This window comes from Danio rerio, chromosome 23, assembly GCF_052040795.2.
Source record: "Danio rerio strain M-AB ecotype USA chromosome 23, GRCz13ab, whole genome shotgun sequence".
Classification (NCBI taxonomy): Eukaryota; Metazoa; Chordata; class Actinopteri; order Cypriniformes; family Danionidae; genus Danio; species Danio rerio.
Window position 1 is genome coordinate 43,657,841 of NC_141043.1, and position 18,881 is coordinate 43,676,721.

Consider the following 18,881-nt stretch of genomic DNA (forward strand, 5'->3'; position numbering starts at 1 on the left):
AACAATAAACAGTGTTAATTTTGATTACATCTGGACTTAAAAATGATTGCAAATGAAAATAAAGAAATAAAAGTTGTAAAGTTGAATATAGTTGACTAATCAAGCTCTTTCTACTGTAGGTATACTAGAAACTTTCAGGCTAGTGTGTTGGAGCAAAACTATGCAGGACAGTGGCCCACCAAATCCAAGTTTGGACACCCCTGATCTAAAGCAAAATACTAATATAATTAAGACATGCAGAAAAGCTAGTCCATGTTTTTATGACTTCTAGGCTGGATTACTGTAATGCTCTATTTGCTGGCTGCCCATGCAGCATCTTCTATTAATACACTTCAGCTAGTACAAAATGTATCATCCCAATTTTATCCTCCTTACACTGGCTGCCTGTTAGGTTTCGTATTGAATTTAAAATATTGCTTCTTACATATAAAGCTTTAAATAATCTAGCTCCTGTTTATCTAACCAACCTTCTGTCTCACTACAATCCAACTCGCTCTTTAAGATCTCAAAACTCAGGGCTTCTGGTAGTACCTAGAATAGCAAAGTCTACTAAAGGAGGTCAAGCCTTCTTATTTATGGCTCCAAAACTCTGGAATAGTCTTCCTGATAATGTCCGAGGCTCAGACATACTCTCCCAATTCAAAACTAGATTAAAGACCTGTCGTTTCAGCAAAGCATACACTCAGTGCAGAATTTAGCGGTATGATACATGAATGTGCTCCATGCAAGTTTCTGCATCTCGTTTATATACACTATGAATAGCAGCTACGCTAATTACTCTCTTAATTCTCTGTTTCCACCTGGGGATACTCATCTCGAGGCCCTCAGAGACTATGCAGTGCCACTGATTGGATCCAAGACCAGTGATGAGATGATCCCAAGGTTTCCATATACTGGACCAGGCCGTATCCCGAGCAGCTGCTGTGGTGGTCATTGAGGAGCGGAGAGCATGAGACTGATTCCTGTGACGCTCCAGGGACAGACGAGTCTTCACCGAGGTCCAGCTTTCAGCCTTTTTTCCTCACCGCAGTCGCCACTAGCTTGCATTGTTCAGGATCAGTAGAGCTGCGCATCGATGGATTTGCTCTTCAGTGTTTGGACTCTCAATAGTGATTATTAAACCACACTGAACTGAGCTAAACTGAACTGAACTTAAACTCTGAAAACTGAGCAACACTGTTTCAATTCACTATGATCTTCTATGTGAAGCTGCTTTGACACAATCTACATTGTAAAAGCGCTATACAAATAAAAGTGAACTGAATTGAATATTATGAACACAACTTTTACTAGAGGACAGTTCAAGTCTCAAATACCCAAAGTCGTAAATTTCAACGAGTTCTTCAAGAGACATAATGTAAACCGTCCTATCCAAGAACATCCAGTAAAATAAAAGCATTTACCATATTTCAAACTTGTGTACAAGGCAGATTTCTCGTAAACTCTCACATTATCGAATTAAATAGGACAGGCTGTACAGTCACACGCGGGCGATCCCAAAAGAACCGATGTGTGTGCTGCTCTGCCTCTCGGTTCACATGGAGTTAGCTAAAAAAGCTTGTAATGATTATCCGTCCTGTCACAAGCAGATGCAAAGACATGATGTACGGGTGTAATTATGTATACAAATATCGCTCAAGGCTCACTGTTCTTCCTCACTTCTCCTCAGTATTTTGATCATTCTCCTCAGGCCAGTCTCCACTCTGAAAATCATAGTCTTTATCACATCCACAAAATAACACACAAACACCTGCTCGGCCTTCACACACACCTGTTCTGAGGTAAGTACAGCTTTTACGCATGAGCTAAAATGAAAACGTATCCGGCACCTGACAGTTTGAGTGATGTGACGGAGGAAATCTGCTTCAGATCTGCCATAATGCGCATGAAATAATTTATTAATGTTTCACCTAAACATTCGGTACGCTGTTCACAATGTCCTGTAGAATCTACTGCATGGATTCTCAACCGGAGGGCCACAGCAATTTTGCAGGTGGGCCACGAGAATTGAATGAACTTTTTGTATTTCATTATTATTATGCTATATTACAGTTTTTCTCAGTCGCTTTGGTGCATTTATCACAACACTATTTACATTTGCACAACAGGTCATGCATTTCTCAAAACAGTTAGTCATTTGTGCACATCCTAGTAGCAGTTTCTCATTCTTTTCAACAAATTGCAAATGCTTTCGGACATTCATCAATTGCTTTCATTCAACTCTCTGCTATTTATAACATTATCATTTGCTTATGTCATGTCAGTCAAAATGAACTAAACTTGTGAATGCTGAATAGTCATTCCATATAAAACTAACAGTCCTCATTTCATTACTTGAGTCATTCCATACAAAAATGTTGAACTTGATGTCAAAATCGGTCAAGCAAACTTTATAAAAAGAATGTAAAACTTTATTTTCCTGAAAATGTCTTTAAAATTAAACAATTTGATGAATGATTTACAGACCTGTGTATGTTGCAGGTTCAGGTCCAATATGTACTGCAATATAGTTTACAGTTGTGCACAGGTCAACCCAAAGGGAGTTTATGTTTGTTGTAAATAAGGGGGTGTTTATTCTTTTGCACAATGCTGTGAATAAATTAGGATTGTAAAGAGCAAATGCAGAGTAAAAATGTGAAACATACATATTCAGTGTCTTGTACTCAGATACCTCACTAAATGCTGTGATCTCCAACTTTACTGTAGTTTTCAGTTGGCTGTGCAAATAGTATACAGTGCTGTCTTGAGCATTTTCAGCAAGTGTCACCAACATCTGAATTTTTTGCATTGAAAAAATGTCCAGAGTAAACTCATAATGAAAACATGACAAAGCCCTTTGACTATCTTGTCCATAAACAATGGTGTCAGGACTTTTCATTTTGAGGACACTGACACTCTGATTGACATGAATACTTGCTTTTGAGGAATGAACTATCCATTTTGAGCATGTGACGCGCTTTTGCAGGTTATCAGCTAGGTTTTGCAGTTTGCACTAATTGTTTTGAGAAATGCATTAACTGTTGTGCACTGGTGTTGTGAGAAACCCACCAAAGTGACTGAGAAAAACTGTAAAATGATGGAAGTAAAGCACTTTCTCCTGTTCTGTGATTGATAACTGCAATCTCGGCGCAAAACAGCCTCATGATCGCGTCTGCAACTAGCACACGCAAGTCTGTACATTCACAAACTATGCGTGAAAGTAAAAGTCCCTTTGTGTATTTTTATGTGAACTATTTAATATATCCTCATAGTTGTCTAAATTAATGTCCTGTGAGTGTTTTATAACGGTCGCGCCTATAAAGGAGGATCTAACAAGGCTCTTGTATCTGCCATATAAAGTTAAATAAACTTATATATGAGCTTAAGACACGCTCTGGCAGAGATGTTCACTGTTCTGTCAGCAATCTCCCAATAATATCCAGCTGCAAACTCAACAGATTCAGGGTGTTTTACTGTACATTTTTGATTAGTAAATATTTATTAGTAGATATTCGATGAGTCTAGTTTAAAGCAGAAGCTAGTCTTTTACAATCTTCCTGTTGACATGTGGTTCTCTTTAAATCTGTGTATGTTTTAAAAATATATATTCATTCATTTTCTGTGTCTTTTCTGGGGCAGGGTCATGGGGGCAGCAGTCTTAGGAGAGAACCCCAGACGGACGCGCGCCCATACAGGAAGATCAACGAGGCTCAATGATGTTTCCGCCAAAGAATGTGAAATAAACGTATATATGAGCTTAAGACACGCTCTGGCAGAGCTGTTCACTGTTCTGTCAGCAATCACCCAATAATATCCAGCTGCAAACCCAACCCATTCAACAGATTCAGGGTGTTTGTGTACATTTTTAATTAGTAAATATTTAATAGTAGATATTCAATCTAGTTTAAAGCAGAAGCTAGTCTTTTGCAATCTCCCTGTTGACATGTGGTTCTCTTTGAATCTGTGTATGTTTTAAAAATATATATTCATTCATTTTCTGTGTCTTTTCTGGGGCAGGGTCAAGGGGGCAGCAGTCTTAGGAGAGAACCCCAGACTTCCCTCTCCCCAGACACTTCCTCCAGCTCCTCTGGGGGATCCCAAGGCATTCCCAGGCCAGCCGAGAGACATAGTCCCTCCAGCGTGTCCTGGGTCTTCCCCGAGGCCTCCTCCAGGTGGGACATGCCTGGAACACCTCCCTAGGTAGGCGATCCAGGAGGCATCCGAAACAGATGCCTGAGCCACCTCAGCTGACTTCTCTCAATGTGGAGGAGCAGCGGCTCTACTCCGAGCTCCTCCCGGGTGTCAGTTATCGGAAAAAGGGTGGGTAGTAGGAGTGGAAACTTCAAGACTAAGAAAACTGGAGTGTAAAATTCAGGTTATTTATAATGCTTCCGTAATCATCTACTAGGGCAGATTAAGGAGCTAATGAGGTGTTGATCATAAGCACGTGATCCTCTCGAAATTATTTAATAAATAAACCACACTTCATCTGCACTACACCAGCCACAATGGAAGAAATTGTCTTGTTTTTAGCTCTGCGAAATATGCAAAGTTTGCCCATCTTTGAAATGATTTTTAAAATGAAAGAGCCGTCATCGCACCTTGTGCCTATGGTTTCTATATGGTGTCCTCCACCATTCAGAGAAATTTGTATGTACAAGATCTCAGGTCTGGTGGGAGCAAATTGTGTCAACTGAACACTTTCCTCCTCCATGTTTTCTCTGTTGTTGTTGTTTACCGCGTCGGCGTCTCCACACACGCTCTTCCTTCTACGTCATTAAACATTGAAGAAGTTACACATTGTCGCAAGTTTAATGACATATAAAACAAAATGCCTCAATAAATCTGATCTGCCTGTTTACATCAGAGTCACATTGTCATATATGCGAATCTAACCAACCTAATGCGAATTTGAATTTACACACTATTAACTAACCCTGGTTCCAAACCTTTACGAGTTTCCTTATTCTGTTAAACATTAAAGGAAGTATTTTAAAGAAAGCTAAAAAAGAAACCTGTAACCACTGACTTCCATTGTAGGACAAAACAAATACAAAGGAAGTCAATGGTTACAGGTTTCCAACATTTTTCAAAATATGTACTTTTGTGTTTAACAGAAGAAAGGAACTCATACAGGTTTGAAACAAGTAAAGGGAGAGTAAACGTTGACAGATCTTTCATTTTTAGGGAAACTACAATGTTTTTAAAATTATTCCAAATCTGTAACCATTGACTTCCATTGTAGGACAAACAAATACTAAATTTACAAACAAATAATAAAAAAAGTCAATGGTCACCAGTTTCTAACATTTTCCAAAATAAATTAGTTTGTGTTGAACTGGAAAAAAATACTCATAAAGGCGAGTAAGAGTAAAGAGCGAGTAAATAATGAGTGAATTAAAGTATTTGGGTGAACTACCCCTTAAATTGTTATTTTGCCTGTAGGCCTAGGTTGTTTTGTTTTGTTTTTGAGTCTCAAACTGCTGGTAGCCATTGACTTGCATTATATGAATCATTAAGTACTACAGTTTCAGCAAAATCTTCTTTAATGCTCAACTAAAAATCCTCCTGTATGGCTTAAGGGTGGTAAAGAACAACATGTGATTTACATTTTTTTTTGGTGAAAAGTCGCTTTATTATTAAAACAAACAGTGGGATGTCAAGAAGGCAAAGAGATGAAGAGCGAGATTACCTCCTATTTCTCTTATTGTGGACTGTTTTCATCCTCCACTGACTCCCTCCTTTCATGCCATTTTCCCCTCGTGTCTCCTTCTCTCTTTCACTCTGTAAATCTCAGTCCTCCAGCAGCTGTTGTGAAGGAAGACACACTTATTAATCCACTTCATCTCTGCCAGAAGGAGCTGCAGTAAATTCGGCCTCTCACACACACACACACACACACACACACACACACACACACACACACACACACACACACACACACACACACAGCAGCGCCCCACGTCGAGCTTTAGACAGTAGAAACGTTAAAAATGAACAAATCATAGACTCTCTGCACTCCCATGACTGCTCACATTTCTCACATTCTGACTGTCAGATGTGAGGGCCAAAATGTCTTTTGTAACGATTTTTGCTGTTGCCTTGAGAAAAGCTCACTTTCAAAACTGCATAAATATATGCGGTTCATTCTGAGCCTTACAAAGTCTCAAAATATATAACTTTAAGGTTCCAAAACGAACCCTTTGGAGTACTAATATATAAATTTAAGGTACAAAAAAAGACCCTAACACCAATATAAAACTCTAAGGTACCAAAACCGACCCTTTAGGTAATCCGCTTGTTAAGTGATGATACTAAGTAATTATATGATTCTTCCTAAATAAACTATTCACAGTTTAATTATTCTATAACACACACACATAAAGGCTTATAAACGACCTACACATATATCTCTCTTTATATATACATTGTAACCAACTATGGTAAATAATAGCACTTTGTGACTTCATAATTACTTTTGTAACAATATTCCCTTTGTTAGTTGTTATGTTAATACATATAATATACATTTACTTGACCGTTTCTACAGTTGGCATTTAAATCATCATATCATCATGTCACCGTTGGAATTACAGTGCAGAGCGTATATATATACAGTTAATACGAACTCTTATATATATTAATATACACTATCAGGTTAATTTAATAGATGACACTTGTTGCTTTCATATCTCTAACGTATATTCAACACATTTTGATAACGATTTCAATATTTCATACCTGATGAGGGACAATAATGTTAATAAAAACACAGGAAACACGGAGCTGCTGCTGCTTCACGTCAGAGTCTGTGTATTGTTTGAGCAGCAAGCCCCTCCCCCTCATTAGGTATGAAGTAGAAGTAGCCAATCGGAAACATGTAAATCATAGCATCACATTACATTAATTTAAAATATTTATTTTCTATTTTCTACTTAATAAAACGAAAGTGTACAGACTAGAAAGACAAATTAACTTTGATTTTTAATTTCTAATAATTCGTAACCACTTCATACACAACAATCTCTGGGCTTGCTGCTGTGGAAATATAAATTTCTAACATCTAATTCCAAATATACAATAATCTACGTATAACTGAAAAGTTATTTTCTTTGGTTTTTTAATTACATCATTTCATTGACATGCCATATAGGAGGGACATTTAACCTTTGCCTTGCTGACTACAGACTTCATTTGTATGCCAAAGTGATGTAATTAATGGTTTCACAGCATAGCTGTATCTATTGTATTCCCTGTCTCCAGAACATCATTTGCACATTGTTGTAATGATGTACTTATCTATTGATGAGATCAGCATGGCACCCAGACTTCATTTGCATGCTTTGTTTGACTGTCCCCCATGACTGACCCCACCTACATGCTGTAACATGTATAAAATGTATTATGTTTGCTGTGGAGTTGAGAGTTTGCTTTCGATGACGCCACAGCCACGCTGAGTTCCTCTTATTAAAAAGGATTCTGCTTTGAAGACAACCGAAAGATTCTCCCTGGTTCTTGTGGGCTCTTAGAAGTTTACAACACTGCATAACAAATACCAAAAATTTAACAATTAAAAAAAAAATGAATCACTTTCTGGCCATTGGATATTAGGCATGGACATAAATACTGCGATCGTGATTTTCGAAAGTATTAAATCGCTTTGTAAACGTTTATTATTACCATTTCATGAGTCTCCCCATTCAGTTGAATAGAGCGCTTGGTCCTGGAAGCCGCTTCGCGTGATGTCACACTTAACAAGCGGATAATATGTAACTTTAAGATACCAATATGAACTCTTTAGGTACTAATATACAACTTTAAGGTAAAATATGGTCCCTTTAAGCACCAATATAAAACTTTAAGGTACCAATACAGACCCTTTGGAAATTTATATATAACCATAAGGTTGCAAAAATAGACCCTTTAGGTATTAATATAGACTTTAAGGTAAAATATGGACCCTATATAAGCACAGATATAAAACATTAAGATACAATACAGACCCTTTAGTTACTAATAAAATAACTTTAAGGTACCAATATAAACCTTATGAACACCTATAAAAAACTTTAAGGTGCCAAAACAGACCCCTTAGGTACTAATATAAAATGTAAGGGCACATTATAGCCCCTATAAGCAACAATATAAAACTATAAGGTATCAAAATGAACTATTTAGGTACCAAAATAAAACTTTAATGTACAATATGGACCCTTTAAGCACCAATATAAAGCTTAAAGGTACTAATACATACTCTTTAGGTACTAATATAAAACTTTAAGGTAGCAATATGAACTCTTTAGTTTCTAATATATAACTTTAAGGTACAATATGGACCCTTTAAGCACCAATATAAAACTTTAAAATTACCAATACGAACCCTTTAGGTACTAAAATAAAACTTTAAGGTGCCAAAAATGAACTATTTAGGTACTAATATAAAACTTTAGGGTAACAATATGAACTCTTTAGGTAATATAAAACTTTAAGGTACCATTATGAACTTTTTAGGTACTAATATATAACTTTAAGGCACTAATATGGACCCTTTAGGTATTATATAACTTTAAGTTGCCAATATGAAATCTTTAGGTGCAAATATAAATCTTTAAGGTACCGACATAAACCCTATAAACACCAATTTAAAACTCTAAGGTACCAAAACCGACCCTTTAGATACTAATAGAAAACTTTAAGGTACAATATAGAACCCTATAAGCGTCAATATAAAACTATAAGGTACCAATATGAACTCTTTAGGTGCTAATATATAATTTTAACGTACAATATTAAGCCTTTCAGCACCAACGTTAAACTTTAATGTACCAATACAGAACCTTTAGGTACTAATACATAATTTTGAGGTACCAGTATAAACTCTTTAGATACTATTACATAACTTTAAAAAAATATATAGACCCTATAAGCACCAATATAAAACTTTAAAATACCAATACAGACCCTTCAGGTACAAAAACAGACCCTTCAAGCACCAACATATAACTTTAAGGTAAAATATAGACCCTGTGGGCACTTATGTAAAACATTAAGGTACCAATACAGACCTTTTGGGTACTAATATAAAACTATAAGGTGACAATATGAACTCTTTATACTAATAAATAACTTTAGTGTTCCAATATAAACCCTTTAGGTACTAATATAAAACTTAACTAAGGTAGAATATAGAACATTATGTACCTTTTAAATACAAAAGTGTACTTTTTGAAAGGGTACTCTTTCAGTGATGCCTATTTTAAAAAGTACACTTTTGTACTTAAATGTTCATAAAGGGTCCATATTAGCAGCTTTAAGTACCTACAGGGTCCATAAAAGGTTCAGTACAAAGTACTTAATAAAAATAAACCCCTTTGTAACATTACAAATGTCTTTAATGTCAATTTTGATCAATACAAAAGCATTTATACATTCATAATGCAACAAAAGGCTTCTATTTTTCTATTAGGTACTTTGTATTCATCAAAATAGTCATGAATAAAATGCATAATTTTTTACAAAAATATGAATGGTTTGATATGAATTATATGATGAAACAGAAGGATTTCTGAAGAATCACGACACTAAAATGGGAATAATGAAGCTAAAAATTAAGCATTTTATCACTGAAATAAATTACATTTGAAGACATAATTACACAGAACAGTTTGAATTATAATAATATTCCACAATTATACTGATTTTATTTTTATTTGTGAAACAAAAAACAAACCTTTAATAAAAAAACACATAAATTGAATGTTTTCCCTTGTTTTAAATAGTGAATTTTACTCATAGTTGTCTAAATATGTGTAAATAGAGTATATCTTATTATTAATGATACTCTTTTTTAGTCGTTCATCTTCATATTTTCCAGCCGTTTAGTGCAGCTGTTTTTCATTTAACACCTCATTTGTTCTTCATTTCATGTTTTGCCGTCATCTGCAGATTTACTCTATTTCTCCCTATTAAGTTAGCTTGAGTGGCATAATAATAGTTTATAGATTAGAAAATTATTATAAACAATAATAATAATAATAAAAAAGAAGAAGCAATAAAAATAAAATAAAATAAAATAAAATAAAATAAAATAAAATAAAATAAAATAAAATAAAATAAAATAAAATAAAATAAAATAAAGCATCTCAGGAAAGAAGTGAGTTGGTTTGAGTTCTGTTTCTCCTGGCTCCTTTTGCCCATCCTTTATCTGCTAAATCTGAAACTCATCAAGGTTATCCACAGTTTGTCCTTTCATCGCAAACCAGCAGTCTGTCATGCTGTAATGTTGTTTTAAAGCCAAATAGCTGTGCACTTAGTTTTAGTGTTTGGGTTTCCCAGGAGGTTATATCAATATAATTCACTTGTGTCATTTCAAATCTGGTTTAATGCAATTATAGCTCATAATGTCAGCCTGTAGCGCTGATACCTGTTAGTGGACAACATGTGATTGTTCACAAGCCCAACAAAAAGCTACATTTTTGCATATTATGTCTTTGTTAAATTTTACAATAAATCAAACCCCAATACTCAAAAACGTACCCAAGACATGTTTAGGGAAACAACAAACTAATTAATAATCATTCAAAAAAGCAACATTTTTAATCCAAAGAGTAATGTGTATGTGTAATTTAGCAATCCAAGTTATTAGCGACGCCAGTGGCCGTTTAGTGAACTACAGGCAGCAACATATGAATGTACTGTAGCATAGTTTTGTCACGATACTGGAATTTGATACCAATCAATATTGGAATTTTAAAAACATCCATTTCTTGCTAACAGAGCTTTTTTGCCATTGTGTTCACATACTCAACAAAAATGACTGTGATTGGTCGTGAAGGTCACCAGTTCAGCAAACTCACCACTGTTTACTGAGTGTAAATATAGATACAGGGACACAGGAGCAATTTAAAGCTGAGAAAATTAGCTGGTCTTTTTATATGCTGACATACAAGCGATGAATCGACCGATCTTCATGGCTTTAAAATGATTTAAAATGAATGATTGATTATTGTGGAAGCATATGAGTAGCATAATTCAATTCAAAATGCAATATGCAAAATGGCAATGCAATATGTTAAATGACAATGTATTTCTGTATTTGAATTTGCATTTTCCAAGACATATGTGCAATGTTTGCTGCAGAATGAAAATGAAAATGAAAAAAACGTTATGCATTTTCATTTAACACATCGCGACAAATGAAAGCCGATTTGAAATTGAAAATGCATTCTGGCCTGGCCACGCCCACAGACGGCCGCCGTTGCTGCAAGGTGGGTTTTAGGTTATGACGTCACAGCTGCAGCGAGGACTATTTGGGACATTTGGCAGCATAAACATGGCGGAGTTTGTTCCTCAGCGGCTTTGTGATGCTGTGCGAGCCCTCGAGCGTGAACTGGGAAATACTTAGAAAACCAATCACCTCCTAGCTCAGTAAAGTTGGCTTTAGGTTTTATATTCGTGCACGCAGTTTTAGGGATCTAAAACTATATATATATATATATATATATATATATATATATATATATATATATATATATATATATATATATATATATATATAACTATATATAAAACCGTATATAAAACTATATATATAACTATATATAAAACTATATATATAACTATATATAAAACTGTATATAAAACTATATATATAACTATATATAAAACCGTATATAAAACTATATATATAACTATATATAAAACTATATATATAACTATATATAAAACTGTATATATAACTATATATAATATATATATATATTGGACTGGTTTGTTATTCTTTTGTTGAGGGCCAAAAGTTACACAATGCTGACAGATGTTTCAGCAGCCTGCATCATCACCATGACAACCTGTGCACACCGTAAAAGTGGTTTTAATGACCCAGTTATAAGCTGGACGGCAACATAAACTGGTGTTGAGCTGTTGATACTCCTGGAATATATCCACTTCATTTTAATGCTCTCTCACGATATCTTTAAGATCTCAATCAGGAAGTGTTGCACAAAACTCAATCAATTGCTCCATTTATTTTCACATGTTATCTGTTCCTGAATCAGCCGAAGGAAATTTTATACTCTTCAGCTGAAAGAATATTTATTGCAGCCCATTAAGAAGCGGACATACATAGACATCTGAAAATGTCAACCATTATTGGCCTAATGCATTACATTTGTTAGTAGTAATCGTACTGATCCAAGCTACAGATTTTATTTAAAGTTTAAATTTAATGTAAGTAATGTAAGGTAATATGTACTGTGATGGTGAAGGCAAGATGTTGGACAGTCGTTATTTGTCATTTATAAGGCATTTACAAAGCATAAATAGTCCGCACTTTAGATTAGGTCACAAAGTTGCAACAACGCCTCATTCCTAAAACGTAGCCCTATATATATTTCTGGTGACAATAACACTCCGTATTTCACTTATAATAACGCTATTGAAACCCATATTCGGAGCGCAATTTACCAGTTGTAAACGCTGTAAATGGAAGTTCTAAACATTCTACCGAAAGACGCTGGTCACTATGGCGCCCTCCATGCAACTGCAGAGAAAAAGGTCTGTAATTGTAAGGAGTAGGGGTGTGAATCTACACTGGTCACAACGCTTGTTTCGATTACAATTATCATGCCATCGATTCGGTTCAACTCGATATCTTGGTGCATCGACGATGGTTTCCATACATAATTGGATTTTTTTCTTCACAACACTAGAATTTTTTATTAAAATCCATAAATATGTTTATATATTATTTGTAATGCATTTTTGTTCTTTAATACAGCAGTAAGATAAATGAACTGTCCCTTTAATCAAACCTGCTCAAAGAAAACACTCTTTCTGAATGTATCAAACAAGACAACATGCACAGAAGACAGCATGAGCATTTATAGCAAATAAACTCATGTAAATATTCTCCCGCTTGCTTTTTGAGCGCTGACAGGCGAAGTCTTACACCCCTATAATTGGTTATTGTCTTCACCTGCTCAACAAAAAGGACTGCGATCGGCTTTAGAAATGAAAGCGCTGTTCACCGATGGCAGGAAGAACAGCCGTGGTTAGTCTGTATGCGCATAATACGCTGTTATCACAGGTAATCGACACAGTGGAGAAAACTCGCACCTCAGCACGCTCGTGTCAGGATCCACAAGTATTGATTTAACAGCCAAGAGGAGAGGAAAAGTTACCTCACGAACACGCCAGCAGGTCAAATGTGAGAGAGAGAGAGAGAGAGAGAAAAAGAGAGAGAAAGAGATACTCTCTATACTTCTCCATAGTAGTGAAATAGCAGCTTGTGTGCTGTGCGGCCTTCATTGTCAATGAAAAACACTCAAAACACTTTTAACAAACTCAAAAGTTGTTGAGCTGTGTACAATTATCTACCTTTTAAGTATTAAGAGCGTTATTTACTCGCCCTCGCCTCCTTTGCCATAGCATTCTACTGCGTCATCGAGCATAAAAGATCAATGACGTCAGTACGTAATAACCGGTTGTCATCTATTACTGAACCAATGTCAAAAATTTTGACAGCCCTAGTAATGAGTAACGATGCAGCACATAAAAAATCTATCAGAGTAAAAGTATTAAACTCATCGAAAATATGCAACCCAAGCTCATTCTGAAAACATAGCCCATCGGAGCCCGCGATTTACGTGACCGGAGGTACGAATGGCCGCATTTAGTTTTTTCAAGCGAATGCTACGGGGCGGAGTGACGCCGCTTCTCTTCGCGCTCACCGGCTGATGGCTCGCCTACAGGTGGAGGGCTTTCCCGCTGCAACCAGTTTGTCCGGTTAGCTCGGCGTGTTTAGTTGTCGGAGCGGAGGCCGCAGCGTCTGACCGGGTTCGAGTCCGGGGAAGAGTGGTTCCAGAAATCAGGTAGGACAAAAAACAGAATCCAAAAAGTAAAGTGAGAATGCTGTGAAGTCCGAAAACATGCTCAAAATCAGACGAAAGCTTTTCTTTTTCTGGACGGCTTTTGTAAATCGTAGCTCGGGTTTAGGGAAGAAGGAGGAGGGTGGCTGGGTCGGCCAATTGGGCGGCCGCCCAGTTAATCGTTCAGTCATTCAGTCGGTCACTCAGTCTTTTTACATGAAAACGTTCGAGGCGTTCGAGATGCGAAAAAGCGTGCACAGCGGATTAGCGAAAACAAAAACTGCACAAATACGTACCTCCCGGGATGTATTTTGCGGTCTCCAGAAACATCCGCGGGGCTACGTTTCCAGAATGAGCCTGGGTTAAAAATATGTACTGAAGTAAAAGTGGAAGTAGGAGAAAAAACATTACTCCAGTAGAGTGCAGATACAGCCTTTTAGTACTTAAGTACAGTAGTGAAGTAGTTCTACTTGTTTACATCTCTGCTATGGACACACTATACCTACACACAGTTCTGTCCAAGAGCTTACCAAAGATGATTTTCATCGTAGGTGCTCTTTAAAGTACAATATAAATAAAGTTGCAGTTACAATGACATTTTAACAATAAATGATTTGAGCTTGTTCAATTTCGACCACTTCCAGAGGCAGTGGAATATGCATTTGATTAAACTGGCATATTAATGTAAAGCATTTAAATGTCTCTCAGTCTTCTTACCAAACACATGAAAGCACCCTAAAACATTCATGCTTCATTATAATAGACCCAAAAAACCCACACTGATTGTGATGGAAATTGTAGTTGTCATCCACATCTATTTCATTAACTCATGTTCCCATTCGGTTTGGTTCGTTCAGTACAAGCTGTCTCTTCTGGGACTGGACCAAAAAGCTGTAAAACATAACATGCTAAAGTGGTGCAACTGCTAGCGTATAAAGATTTGGACTGATAAATAATAGTCTTTAGGAGGTGATTTGTTAAATCTGATCTTTGTTTACTTGCAGGGCACTTAGGAGCAAATTCGCTATATAGTTGGACGACTTTACATGCTGTATTTCAGGACATCATCTGTGTCTTATTGAGTTAACTGCACACTAAAACAAAGCAGACTGAATGTGCAATAAATGTCCTGTGAGATGCTTTGCATTAAACTGACATTCTCATTGAGAGAGTGGAACTGACAGGAGAGGGAAAACAGAGGGAAATAGGGGATGAAAACTGGCCAATTATCCAGGTTTAACAAACTCTCAATGCGCCAGAGGTGAAGACTGGAGGATTTACAACAGTGTCACTCGCACACTTTAAAAAAATATATCCAAAAATTAAAAGTTTTCTGTATCTTGTGATTCATGCTTTCATTTTGAATTTTCTCCTGTTTATTTATGTCTTTGAATTGCATTATGGGACATTGATCTTTCTTCTATTAAAGTTCAATGTGACTTTTATTAACATTTTTATTAGTTTAAATTGATTAAGCTAGTAAAACTAGTTAGTTACAATATGTTAGTTGATCAAAGAGCAGAGATCGAGGTTCCAGAATGCAATTAACAACTGTAAATAAATAGCAAAACACCAAAACTGTTAAAAGAAATAAATAAAATAAAATAAAATAAAATAAAATAAAATAAAATAAAATAAAATAAAATAAAATAAAATTTAATTTAATTTAATTTAATTTAATTTAATTTAATTAAAAGATGTTTTTTTACTCTGTTGTCAGTACTGCTCTTTGGTTTTCTTGTATCTGTTGATCAAACGGCAATGGCGAGAAGCACTCAACTAGCTTATTCCAACGAGGTGCGCTATTTGCACTTAGAATAAATAGACACTCCAAAATCTGCATTTTTAAACAGTTAAATTATATAGAATAAGATAGAACACAGATGCCTAAAGAATGTCGTTTTCACACTGTTTAAAGATAGCTCACGTGCTCAGTATACGGTATCAGTTCAGTATGCTCAACATGTTACATAACTGCCCCTTGCTGGCCATGTATTTTTTGTGTTAGACCATGCTGTGCTTTGACGCACTGTACTGCGGAAGTGTGCGATTTCTTTTTAAATCACTCGCGCATCCTATTAGCCATATCTGTATGTAAGGCTTGAGTTTTTGTCTTTATTTCCAAGTCTGAGTATCTAAAAATTCTCAAAATTACTTTTTGAATTTTTAAACAAGTAAAACATACTGTTTTGTTTTTAGAATTATATATATATATATATATATATATATATATATATATATATATATATATATATATATATATATATATATATATATATATATATATATATACACACACACACATACAACAGTTCTGTCTAGTTCTCTAATCTGATTGGCAGCTGGTCGTGACGCATTTAAGTAATATTAGCACCTGTACAGCCTCTTTACCTACAAGCAGACACTACAGATCTAAAGTTTAAATGATGCTTGCTCAACTGTTTAACTGTCAGCTTATGATTTGAATCCAACGTGGAAGAAAGTAGTTCCTCATACAAAAGGGTTTTTGAGACTCTCCATGTTTGATTTTGTTTTTATATACACCATTCTGCCGTCAAACTGTTGTATAAATGCAATATCACACTCGTAGCAGTGCGATATGGCTGTATATCGTCACTGGTGGGGCACTGTTGTATAAACGCAATATCACACTCGTAGCAGTGCAATATGGCTGTATATTGGCACTGGTGGGGGCACAACGCACAACTCCCACCAGTGCCGATATACAGTCATAATGCACTGCTACTCGTGTGATATTGTGTCTTAAAAAACTAGAAATAAATATCTCATTCAAAAATAAGACCACTTAATGTTCTACAGGAAAAGAAATAATACATTTTATATAGGAATAACAGATTAATCCTTTTATTTCCTTTCCTTGGCAATGACTTAACGACGGCGTAATGATGTCATATTTATTTCTAGCTGCGTAAGGCTTAAATAAAAACAGTGTTTTCGAATGCAAATAGGAGTTTGATCAAAGGTTTATAAGAACTGAATGGCTACAGTGCTTCATGTTTTCTTCATGAATTTCTGACTAAAAACTGGACAACAGGTGGATTGGATTACTTGTTGGTGAAAATTGATTGCAACACTGGATCAGTGTGTTGTGTGGCGGGGAGTAATCGTCCACACACTGCCCGTATTGTTGAAAATATCACCACTGTCAAAGACATACTGAGCCAAGAAGACGCAGCACACACCCAATCGCACTGTACGACCAATTGCAGATACATATCATATAATTTAATTATATGAATTTATTTTGATGAAATTCTGACAGAATTGTGTATATATTGCCAGCGGAAAAAACAAGATCATTTTGTTTTAGGTTTGAAATAAGAATATTTTAATAATCCCACTGGCAGATTATTTAGCTTGTTTTAAGGAAAAAGTCATTTAATTTTTACATATTATTTCTGAAAATAAATACAATATGTTTTACTTGTCTAAAAAAAGCTTTAAACTCAAAAACTCTAAGTAAAGAAGGTTTTGTTTGTTTTTTGCAGTGAGAGAGAAGAAAGCAAAGGCTGCTGTTCTGCAGTTTAATAAAGAGCCAACGGCGGCCCGTCAGTGAAGGCACAGCCTTCCCAAAATGTAGAGGTGAAAATGGGAGGATGTGTATTTCTTGTTTGTAATTTCATCACTATAAAATATTACTGCAGTCAAAACCACGGCTGGTCTTTCCAAACATGCTGAATCTGCCAATGTAATTACAATCATTCGGAAAACTGTGCTGAGGCGAGCCTGGCGGGAAAGAGAAGAGGAGGAGATGCAAAGCTGCAGCATTCAATGGCTAAATAAAAAGTTAGGGAATCAACATTAAGTATTTCTGTTATGATCACCAGCGATCTAAAAGTTGCAGATTGCTTGAGAACTACAATTCTGCTACTGATATGAACTACAGATTCCATTACACACACCAGTTCCAGTTCTCTCCTTGATTGCACACACACAGCTGGAAGCTCTTAATAGACTGATTACATGGACTATATATATATATACACTGTCAGTAAAAAAGGTACATAGAGGATACAATTTAGGGCTGCAACTAACGATTATTTCAATAATCGATTAATCTGTTGATTCGTTTTTTCGATTAATCGATGAATCGGATAAAAAAAGCAGTAATTTCCAACCGCTTATACAAAAAGGCTCATCCCTGAGCTGTTATAATAATAATAATAGTAATAATAATAATAATAAAATAAAAAACTAAGTAGCTTTGTCCTGTTTTCAATCCAAATATCTAAATATTTTTAAATCAAGATACATAGTAAACATGAAATAGCATAAGAAGTTATGTCTTGTTTTCTGGAAAAAAAACACCTTAAAATTAAGTGATTGTTTGCTTAAAACAAGTTAAATATTTGTGAATTGGGTAAGAAAAATAATCTTGATGAGAAATAATCTCAAACAGAAGTTTTACCAGTTCAAATAAGCATGTAAGTGATCGTGATCTATGACGTGAGATGGACGTGGCCATGTTTACTTGCGGCAGCACGTTTGCCTCATTCATAAAAAGCAGAACACGCAGGATTCAGCACGTAAATTCACCAGTTACTCCCCAAATACATGCAAGTAAGTGGCTGGTGTACTTAGAGAAGCGTAGATTCAACTTTAAAGTTACTTTTACTATGTGTAATGTTTATCTATTTATCTATAAATAAAACATATCCAAATTATATTTGAATGGATTGTTAGACTTCCTTGTGTGTTTTACAAACTCTAAATGTGTTGTTTTACTTGTACTTGTGTGTATTTACATGTCTAAAACATCAATTAAGCATTAGGCGGTTAAAACGCTGCATAATTGTGATAATATGACACATCTGTCTCAGCGAGAATAAGTTGGTTTTGTTTAAAAAAAAAAAACAACCCAGAAAAAAAGCAATTTTCCAACGGTCCCTTACTGAAAGATCTGGCTCAGCGCCAGACACCGCTCCAAAGCTCAGTTTGATTTCAGATCAGTTTGAAAGCTCAGTTGCCGTTCTAAAGGTAAACATGCTAACGCTAACTTGTCATGCTCGTCAA

The 18,881-nt window shown here is 35.5% G+C and overlaps 1 protein-coding gene across 10 annotated transcripts in view; it reads right to left on the minus strand.

Moving 5' to 3' along the window:
* tgm1l3 (transglutaminase 1 like 3) overlaps nucleotides 1-18,881 on the minus strand; it is a 183,408-nt gene that overhangs the window by 88,787 nt on the left and 75,740 nt on the right. For 9 of the 10 annotated variants that reach the window (XM_087307723.1, XM_087307695.1, XM_087307697.1 and 6 more), the window contains one exon: nucleotides 5,672-5,787. The gene's annotated coding sequence lies outside the window, so the exon portion shown is untranslated. Of the gene's footprint in view, nucleotides 1-5,671; nucleotides 5,788-6,720; nucleotides 6,802-18,881 lie in introns of those variants that run through there. The other variant, XM_087307700.1, reaches the window with a different exon arrangement.